The sequence below is a fragment of the Oreochromis niloticus genome, linkage group LG2, assembly GCF_001858045.2.
Source record: "Oreochromis niloticus isolate F11D_XX linkage group LG2, O_niloticus_UMD_NMBU, whole genome shotgun sequence".
Taxonomy (NCBI): domain Eukaryota; kingdom Metazoa; phylum Chordata; class Actinopteri; order Cichliformes; family Cichlidae; genus Oreochromis; species Oreochromis niloticus.
In genome coordinates, this window is record NC_031966.2 from 5,594,140 (window position 1) to 5,605,403 (window position 11,264).

Genomic DNA, 11,264 nt, shown 5'->3' on the forward strand with positions numbered 1-11,264 from the left:
GAGAGACAAATGTGGATTTTAGTTTTTATCCTTCATTCCTCTCTCATCCTTTCTACTTATTGGTCAACTGAATATGCAGAAATGCAGTAGACTTTCTATAAGAACTGAGACCAATTTGGCATTCCATTAACTGTGAAACTGTAATCTTATGTCCTTATATGTGAAAGGTGGAAGTACACGATATTTGTTTACAGTAAACTGGCTTGATATTCATTTTATTAGATTATTTCAGTCATTTACAATATTGCTAAAAGGACATTGCCACATTTTATGAAGGCAAAATTAAGCAAAGTGACTCTTGCTCCTTGTTCCATGCCCAATCCCACCATTCATCTCACTTCTACCCTTCCTTCCTCATTATTCAGTTCCCTCTTCTACACACATCTTCCCCCTCCTCTCTCTCCTCCTCTCTCCTTCTACTTCTTCTTTCATCATTGCTTTCATTACAGCTTTCACTGTATTTGTCATTTTTCAGGCCTTTCTTGTCTCCTTCTCATCTCTCCTCTCATTTCGTTTCTCTAATCTTTTCTGTGTTGTCCTGTTTCATTCATCTCAAATCACATTGATGTAGATGGGCCTCCGCCTTCATATAGCATGATTTTTTTTTTTTTTTTTGCTGGAGGTGGTCCTTGCTGAAGATGATTGGACAACAAAAGATTTCACTTGGTTACATCACGTCTTTGGAACATCAGTTGTCTTGACCGGCTGCAAACATGGCTGGCAAGATACTCTGTGTATGTATGCACTGGATGAATAAATTCACAATGAATGTGTGTATGCAGTGTTTTTGTGAGATGGGCTCCTTACTTTGCCTACACTTTGCCTTCTCACACATCTGCACATATAGACATACTTTTAATGAGTGTAAGATATAGTTTGCTGCAGTACTAGAAGGCACTTTTCTGACATTTTTTTTTGTCATGGCCTAGGCCAAACCCGGTAATAGACTCAATAGCACAGCGGAGACTCAGTAGAGCGTGACTACAAGACTTTATTTACACAAACATGATTTTCACAAAGTCAACTGAATGTGAGCTATGAACTAATGAACATAATACCCAAATTCTTGAGGTAAACGTAATTACTAGGATTTCTGTGAGAAGCTAGATTTACAAAAGAAGCTTAATCCAGGCACATGGAGTAAAGGGGCTCAGGCTTCGGGAAGCACGACCAGTAGTCTCAGCACATGTGTGCAAATGGAGGACCGGTGTTGGGGGAGGGTAAGTGGTCAAAGTGCACCAGTGGAGTTCCAGAGGAGGTAATCTGTGGAGCACAGTGGCAGTGGCTGGGGGGCAGGCAGGTGAGCGGAGCTGGCAGGTCCGAGGAAGAGAAGAACTGTCATGAATGGACCAGCAACGAGATGAATAGAGAGTATAAGCAATGGTGGTGCGTGGAAGTCAGCTTGGAGACTGTAGAGCACAACAAAAGGTTTTCCTCATTAACTTAGGTTAGCAGATAATTTGGTGGTGAATGTTGGTCTTAAATGCCAGTTAATTCTAAACCAAAACCAGTTATTTATTAAATGGTAAATGGCCTGCATTTGTATAGCGCTTTACTCAGTCCCTAAGGACCCCAAAGCGCTTTACACTACATTCAGTCAATTCACCCATTCACGCACACATTCACACACTGGCAATGGCAAGCTACGCTGTAGCCACAGCTGCCCTGGGGCGCACTGACAGAGGCGAGGCTGCCGGACACTGGCGCCACCGGGCCCTCTGACCACCACCAGTAGGCAAACATGGGGTTAGTATCTTACCCAAGGATATTTGGCATGCAGCCAGGAGGCAGCCTGGGATCGAACCACCGACCTTCTGATTAGTGGCTGACCTGCTCTGCCACCTGAGCTACAGCCACCCCATTATCCTGTAAATTAAATCCTATATTTAAAGAAAGAAAAATGTGAATGTAATGTTATGTGTAAGCCTCTACACTGATTTTTGGTGGATATTACCACTGTGTGGCTGTAACTGCAGCCATCACAGGTACTCACATTCGTGTCAGTCAGGATGAGATAATATGGAAAATATTATACCCACATGTTTGGATAACGTTAGCGTGTTAAAAACCAAAAATAAATTTTGTTCCTTGAAACAAATTAGTTCCTACCTGACATTAACATGCATACTGCTCTGGAAACAGCTTCCAAGATACACTATATGGGTAAAAGTGCTTGGTTTACATGGGTAAAAATTCACCACATTTGGTAGGAGCAGGGCCAAAATTAGTGTATAATCCAGTGTATAATGTTTTGAACACACCTGCTCTTCATCAGACAATAAAGTGCAAAGCAGCTGCAGCAATACTGTATAAATTACCGTATTATTTGTCAGAAATATCCATGCTATTTCCAAAAACCTAACAACAAACAGAAGGGGAGATATACATAATGTTTTAAATGGTAAATGGCCTGTATTTATATAGCGCTTTTATGGTCCCTAAGGACCCCAAAGCGCTTTACATATCCAGTCATTCACCCATTCACACACACATTCATACACTGGTGATGGCAAGCTACGTTGTAGCCACAGCCACCCTGGGGCGCACTGACAGAGGCGAGGCTGCCGGACACTGGCGCCACCGGGCCCTCTGACCACCACCAGTAGGCAACGGGTGAAGTGTCTTGCCCAAGGACACAACGACCGAGACTGTCCGAGCCGGGGCTCGAACCGGTAACCTTCCGATTACAAGGCGAACTCCCAACTCTTGAGCCACGATCGCCCCGTTTTAGGCAATACTAACAATAAAATATTTGATACAGTTGGTTACATAGATATCAAACCTAACCAAAATATGTCACATACATTATCTACTGTAGAAGAAATTGTGAAAATGATTATACAGCGTCAAAACGAGCTCTCAATAAGACATCTTATACTGGCATGAGGTTATGCTGCATTGTGTGAACTACTGTGTGCCTCAGTGCTTGACAACCCCGCCCTGTAACTGTTGACTTGCTGTGGTTCCTAAACACTTCCACTTTACAGCTGATTGTGGAATATCTAGAGGGAAGGAAATGACAGTACCACTCTCAGATTCAATAAGAACAACCAAGACTGCGTAGCTAGCTGACTTTATACACTTGTGATAATGGGACTGAAAACACCTGAATTCAAACACTGAGAGCTGTGGTCCATTTTTTTTTTGTTCATGTAGTGTATTTGTGATGTCATAATTAGTGCACCTCCAAAATTTTGAAGATGCTGAGCTGCTCCCCATCAGCATCCTTCAGTTGTCAGACTGGCATTATTATGACCAGAAAGACAACACGGTACGTAAAATACAGGGTGCATTAAAAAGAATCATCTGATTAGTAATGCATCTAGAAAGAGACGACTCTTTCTAGCGAACAAGAGCCGATTCCCGTCAGGAAGCCTCTCCCTTAGCTTCCCTGCTTAGCCTCTTGTGTCCTTGTCTAGTCTCGTGTTTTTTGTATTACTTTTCCCTGGAACACTCTCTCACAGTCTGTTCTCTAAAACCTAAAAGAGGAATTATGGATTTGATCAACTGGTCTCTGAATGCGATTGACACCCCTTCAATGAGAAGTCTGGGCTCAGGTGAGCCTGAGTGCTGAAGATATCTACCTATTCAAGACACTTTACCCTACCGCCTACTGGTGATGGCCAGAGGGGCCGATGGCGCGATATGGCAGCCTCGCCTCTGTCAGTGTGCCCCAGGACAGCTGTGGCTACAACAGTAGCTTGCCTCCACCAGTGTGTGAATGTGAGAGTGAATGAATAGTGGCATTGTAAAGTGCTTTGGGTGCCTTGAAAAGCGCTATATGAAATCCAATCCATTATTATTATTATTATTCGGAACCATGATAACAGGGTTCTTGCTGATCGGAGCTGGCTTGGCCCTGGCTTATCGAAGAATTAAGGAAGCGGAACTGGCTGTTCAAACCCCCACAAGGCTGGGATTGAAATGATGGGACGAGGCGTGAGTTTCTCGAAATGGGTCATTGAGTGCAGCACGGATGAGATCTTGGAGAACCGCACAGTCGCCGTGAATACTCAGAATAAGACCTCTGAGTACAAACTGATTACATCTGGAGGGGCTCGCTCGGAATAACACCTCTGGGCGCAAATTGATCACATCTTGGGAAGTGCACCGCGGTCATGAGTTCTCAGAATCGGCTCTTTGACCACAAGAATGGCAACACCATGGAACGTAAATTTGGATAACATCATAGAAAGCTCATGGCTCTCCAACAGGAGATTGAGAGACCAGTGTTGGACTGTTAGAACAGCTTTGAAATTCTTATGAGTTGTTCGCCCTAAAGTAAAAACCATCATCATTTCATGCGGAGACCCCTTCGGCGCCAGCTACGGTCTCAAGGCTGGAGCTGTACAACAACACCCTGATTACGGACTGTGTTTAGACTGTTCTTCCCATTCTACGCAAGGCCACCTAGGTTGGCTGGAAGACTGTTTACTTAGCCTGGCAGGGCGAAGGACACTGACTGAGCTGAACTCTGGACATACACACACACACGCACACAGACATATATACACATGCAGATATACACTCATCCCCCCTCCCCCTCCAAATGCCTTCGACGCTTATTCCCTTCCGATGCTCACGGTGGATCAAGGAGACCAGCGCATAGGCTGCAGGCCCAGATGTACTGTCTACATTGGATGTCTCTCACCCTTTACCCATCCCTGTTGCTTGTCATGTGTTTCTTTGGTGTATTAAGAGTTTTTTTCTTGTGCTATGTGCAGAGGTGTTTTTTTCTGTTCTCAAATTGATCTCCCTGTTGGAGCTCAGTCTGGGGGGAGTTATTTTTTTCTCCTTATCTTTCCTCATGTTGTACTTTTCCATGTTATACCCCTCCGACCTGTCTTCCCCATGTGATGTTTGTGTAATGTATGTATGGTCGGATGGGTAAGACGGCGCTGGCACAGCTGGCAGCCTTAACCCAATTTCCCTCGGGATGAATAAAGTATAATCAATCAATCAATCAATCAATCAATCAATAACCCCTCATAGCAGTGAGTGACATATCACATTTGGCCTTGACTAATGTACTGACTGAAGAATCATTATTAGCATTAGCAATCAAAGTCTCATTAGTAATTCAAACTATATTTTCATTGAGTTCTCCACTGGCTCTGAATTTTTCTTAATAAACGTTCAGTTAATATAATTAACTGATGACAGTTTCACTAGTTACGGTTTTAAATCTACTAATAGGTACTCTCTGCAGGGAAACACATTATTATCACATGGCTTCCCTTCCCAAGGGTGCCTAAACTCTGACACCAGAGACCAGTAAACAGAGAACATGCAACATGGGGTGCAACAGTAACCAATGCACGAAAGACTTCAGCTCATCCAAATCACAATCACAATGCTTTTTTTTTTCTTTTGAACAGATGCAGTTCACATCATTGTTATTCAGAGTCTGGATGTACCTGATAATGTGCTGATTCTGGAATAAAAACACAAACATTTCTTCATTGCATTCATTTGCCAGATATGAACTAATTAGGTTATCCACTGCAGACATAACACAGCTAGCAGTGGTGACTGCTGGCAGGAAGTACTGTGCTTGTCACGGACGCTGCTTTTTCTGGTGCCATTGCAAAAATGTTTAAGGACAAAATACATACGATAAAATTACACACACAAGACAATTAGCCCACTCACATGAGCTGTGTCAGCACTCACCACTGGCACTGGCAGCTGTATTCTTGTATGCACTTTACATTTTTCCTTTCCCTTTTCCTTCTAATCTTAAAAAAAAAAAGTCAATGAGAGAACGAGTCAAAAAGGTGGATAATATGTGACTGACTGAGTATGTGATGTCCTAAAATTTCTCAGTCAGATACAAAACTTGTATGTATCAATTTCAAAATACCAAGAGGACAGCAGTGAAAGGATTCAGTTCGAGGCTTCAGTACTGGATTTCACTGACTACTTTAATATACAGTCTGTGGACGCATGCTCAATCATCCAGGTAAGTAAATCCTGAAAGGTTGATTCTGTACATCTGGATGTAGCGTTTTCAGTGGGAGAAACGTTTCATCACTAATCCAAGTGACTTCTTCAGTCTCAACTGACTGCAGGTTTCCCCAACCTTATAAACAGTACATTTGCACAATGACTGAAACTAGCACCACTGAATGAGCAATAGGCTGGGAGGTCAGTTCCCTTGATCAAATATATGCAGATATGCAAAATTACTCATGGCCATTGATCAGTGGTCTTTAAACAATGGACTTTGATCAGTAGTTGTTGATCAATGATCATGAGAATTTGCATTTTACTGATCAAGGAACTGACCTCACAGCCCATTGTTCATTCAGTGGTGCTAGTTTCAGTCTTCATACTGTATATACTGTACTGTAAAAGCAAACCAGGAAAATACCTGCTATAAGTGACATGAGGCAGGTTTTAACATTTTCTTCAGATTTCTATTCAATCATGAAAACTGAAATAAAGATTCTCATAAATACGTCTTTATACAATGCCAGGGGTGGGTTTAGAAGAAGACAGTTATTGTTTCCATTGTAAAATTGAATCCCCCTGGTTTTATTGTTACTCATGGCCCCATTAATTATGGGCATTTAATAGTTTAATCAATAGCGAGCAGTAAATTGAATATTTTGTGCCATTATCATTAGCAGATGAAGTTTTATTCTGGCATCAATAAAATAGAATAAAATGGAGGCTGCGTCACAGGACTGTAAGCAGAAAGTTTGAAACTTCATGAACTCCACTGTGGATTTAATTGAATATGCTCATTCCTGCCCAGTTTTTCAACAGCATTTTTTAAAAAAAAAAAGTCAAAACTGCAACACATTGATTTCCTTGTAACAAAAATAAGCTTTTTCTGAACATATGTTACTAATGGTGAATACAACTATTATCAAAGAAAAACAAATCTGCAAAGCATTTTTGGAAATGTTGAAAGACATATGAAAAAAAATCATGAACTGATGTAAGTAAATAGAAAAAATATTTTAGATACAGTGACACTGAAATTGTGTCTGATTGTGTGTGACTCTGAACTCTTTTATTATTCTGGGTTGGGCTTTCTCAAATCCGCTTCTTGACAGTCATGATTACAACAACTGGAATGCATTTGTGGTCAACTCTTTCTTGAAGGTTCAATCCACAACTATTAAGAAAGATTTTTGTTGGTAACATTAGGCTGTGTCATGATGAAAACAAACTAAAACTAAATAAAAGTATGAACTATGACATAAACACATCACATTTATCACCAACAAATACAAATAAAAATGTTCCTGATTAATAAATGTTTGACCTTTGATTCTTATAAACTGTATGAACTATGGATATAGCAGCTGCATCTCAAAAGTGAAGCCAATGTTAATCTTCCTTAGTCAATGCCTCTGGTTGCTGAAGGAAGTCTGGTTGCCAATGGGCCTTCTTATGGAATAAACATGATGTTCATTTTGAAAATTGTTTTTCACATTAGGGTCAGAAAGGACACTTTAGGGTGGGTCCACTTTGTGATTGTATGAGTATGTGTCCTTCTGTTTGACAGTAGTTGATCCCCTACTCATCACAGATGGTGGCCAAAATGCTGACCTTAAGATTTCAAAATGGGCCTTCGCTAAGCAATGGTGACATCACAGATGCTACATCAGTCACTTACACACTCTGTCATTGTTCTCTCATTTCAGTGTTGTGTATCATTAACACTGATGTTCCTGGTTTTTGTAGGAAATGGATTTATTTCTTAAAACAGCTGCTAAATTGTAATAAGGGGACAAGATTTGGAGTTTAACTGTGACTGATTCAAGAGCTTTCACCTGCATCTATGTTCATTTAGCACTGGATTACCTCAGTTGTAAAATTTCACATTTTAGCCATCCAGTACAAAAGTGATGACACTTGAATTTTTCCATATAGTTAATCATGCCTTTCTTACAGGTTTTCATGATCAGTTTAATTCTTCAGGGCTAAAGTTTCATGGAAAGCTTGCTCCCACTTTGCCCACAGTTAGTGGGTGAATCAAATCTGTTTCCTTGCCTTTGCCGAGTTGGTATCCTTCTCCTATTTGAGTTTGACACACTGTGATCACTTCTGACAGTTATGCTAACTTTTTGTCCTACTCATGGAAATTATACCTTTTTTTCCCCACAGTGGAAAGGAGAAGTGTCAGTTAGTTAATGTTGGGATCCTTTTGCTGAAATGTGAGTGCCAGAGAGGAGGCACCAGCAGAACAGTACCACATTTAGTACATCGAGAGGGAGCAAAATACCTGTGAGATGATATTTGCTCCAAAACAACATGATTAGATGGTACACTTTGTGCACGGACATTCACTCCATGCCAAAACATCTATTGTCTTACTGCTTTGTGTTTGTATTCAGGACAATGTTTTGCATTATCATTGCTGAAAGAGAGATTCTGTGAGTGGTTGGTTGTATTTATGTTTCTTTTCTAGCTTAAAATTATTACAAGGGTCAAAACTCTTTGGAATCAACCTGGTAGTTCACTGGAATCAGCTGTAAAAAATAAAATATGCACTTTTCAGACGAAAAACTGAATGCTTTATAGAAGAAGTTAAAACCTGAATTCTTTCTAATGACTAGCAGGGGGTGACTCCGATTGTATATAAGTCTTTGGAAACATGACCCTAGTTTCACTATACTTTTGAGTACAGTAAAGTACTCAGTCGATACTATCAAGGCTATTTCACAAAACATGATGTTCCATCAACTTTCTTTACCAGTTACCCACTTCAAGGGCTCACAGGAGCTGCTGCCTGTCCCAGGTAACATTTACTGCACAACCTAGACTGATGGCTAGTCCACTGCAGAGACTACAGCACAGAAAAACAACACAGAGAAAACCGTTATCCCGTGGGCAGGACATAGATAACTTTTCTCAACTTCTGGGTGAGCGACTCAAGTGACTGAAAGAAAACTCAAGATACAGTTGACTGACATATGGCCTGATAGTAAATTGTGTTACCTAGGCAACCAAAGCCTGAGTCTCTAGTAGCAACCAACTATAAGCTTCAAAAATGGACCATGACAAGGGAATTGCTTCATGTGTGCACACAGGTTAGGCAGAGATAAGAGAGAGAGAAATGGGACACCACATTTACAAACCATTCGTGTGGTTTGTATGGCTCTGTGAATGGTCTAAATAAAATTCATTTAAATAATGCCCCAACATAGATGTACAAATACAACCCCAGAGGTGTTTCAGGATGGCTGTTAAGTGTCAAGACCAGTTTCTAGACGGACATGTGCCTTGGTTATTGTGTGGTTGGCAAATGTTTTTGCTTGAGCATGCTGTGTCCTTTCAGTTATCACTGAGTTCCGAAAACCATCAATGGATTTTCTCCGCATATCTGGGGCTGGGTCGCTGGGGTCTGCAGCCTAACCAGAGTTGCCCAGACCCCCTTCTCCCTAGCCACCTCCCCTAGCTTATCTGGAAGGAACACCGATGTGTTCCCAGACTAGACAGAGATATAATCACTCCAGCATGTCCTGGGTCTGCCCCGGGGCTTCATCCAGGTGGGGCATGCCATGGAGACATTTTTGTCAGATGCCCAAACCACATTAACTGTCTCCTTTCAGTGTGGAGGAGTAGCAGCTCTACTCTGAGTGAACTCCAACCTCTCTCCAAGGGAGAGGCCAGCCACCCTTCAGAGAAAACTCGTTTTCACTGCTTGTATCCGTGATCGTGTTCTTTTGTTTACTACCCAGAGCTACTGACCATAGGTGAAGGTAGGGATGTAAAAAAAAAAGTATAATAATGTGTAGTACAACAGTATAAGCCATTTTGCACAGAAAAACATTTGGAAACAACTGGTTTGCAGTATTTTCACATGAGCAGCCACAGGTGCTTATTTTTGCCAGTGGTGATCCGAAACTTTCAGCATGACAACAACATGGAAAACATCTATACAGCAATGTGTTTCTAACATATTTCTAGCTCTGCAGTCTTGGTAAAATGAACTGTTGCATGAAACCAGTTTGAATGATTGGGAGTTAAATGTTGTATGAAGTACAGAAACATTTTCTAAAGGGTTCAAAAATCAAGTAATGCCTTGTGGTTGCAGGTGTATGAACTGCTGTAACACAATGGTGCACATACTCGCAAAGATTTCAGTCTAATTTTGGAGAAAAGACATGTTTTCCGTATGGCTAGCTGTTTTGTAGATGAAAACAGATATAACATTTTTTTTCTATTTAACACTGACATACATTCATACTCCATCAGAGAGCAAAATTATCTGACATGCAGACTGGGATCAAACCACCAACCTTCCAATCGGTAGGTAACCTGCACTACCACCTGAGCTACACCTCAGCATGATCCTGAAGTCTTTCTTAAGGGCAGAAATAGTCATTCTGGTTCAAAAAGTCAATAACTGAGTGAAGACACCCAGAACTCTGTGCATTGCAGGCATTAAAAGAGCATTAAATAGGTTTCATTTTCAAACTATTAAGTAAAGGTGCTTCCATATTTCCATTACTTTGTTCAGTGCTGCATTTCTGCTTCCAGATGACAAACCCATTATGAGGCCAATGGAGATAATTCTAAATAACACACCATCATGATTGACACATGATTTGAATTACTGTTACACTTAAATTACACTTAAATTACTGTCTTATACTAATACTTTTCTTCTTCTTCTTATTATTATTATTATTATTATACAGTTTTGTTTATAAAGTCTCCTTAAAAGTCTTTTGACTGCCACATTGCAGCATTGAATTTTAAACTTTTTCCCTGTGAGTGGATCAGTTTCTAGACATTACAACTGATGTGCTGTATTTTGTTCATATGTTCTCTATAAACTGGAGTTTTTATTACCACACAAAAATATCACCCTGTTGGAAAGGCTGAAAAAAAGAACTAATGAAAGTATTTGTCCACAACGCTATACTTTCATATACATTCACAGCTTTGCAGATCAATAAAATAGTAACTCTGTAGCATCCTTTCAAAAATTTCAAGGTAGTCAAATCCAGCTTCTGTGGGTTTGAAAGGCATTCCAGTAATGCAGTTATGTACCACTGAAGTCAAACGCATTCAGTCTTTTGTTTGTCTGTTGTTAGCTGTTATCCGCATTGTTCAGAAAGATTCAGACAACACTCTTCTCACTTTCTATTCATTGCTGTTCTGCACAGTGAAATGCTTTGTGGGTGGGAAGCAATCCCTTTACATTTTTATAGCAGTTCCCTAAATGATAAATCAAATTCCCAGACATAGATAACTGCATAAAAAAGCATAAATTAGCTTTCTTTATCATTTTTGAGAGA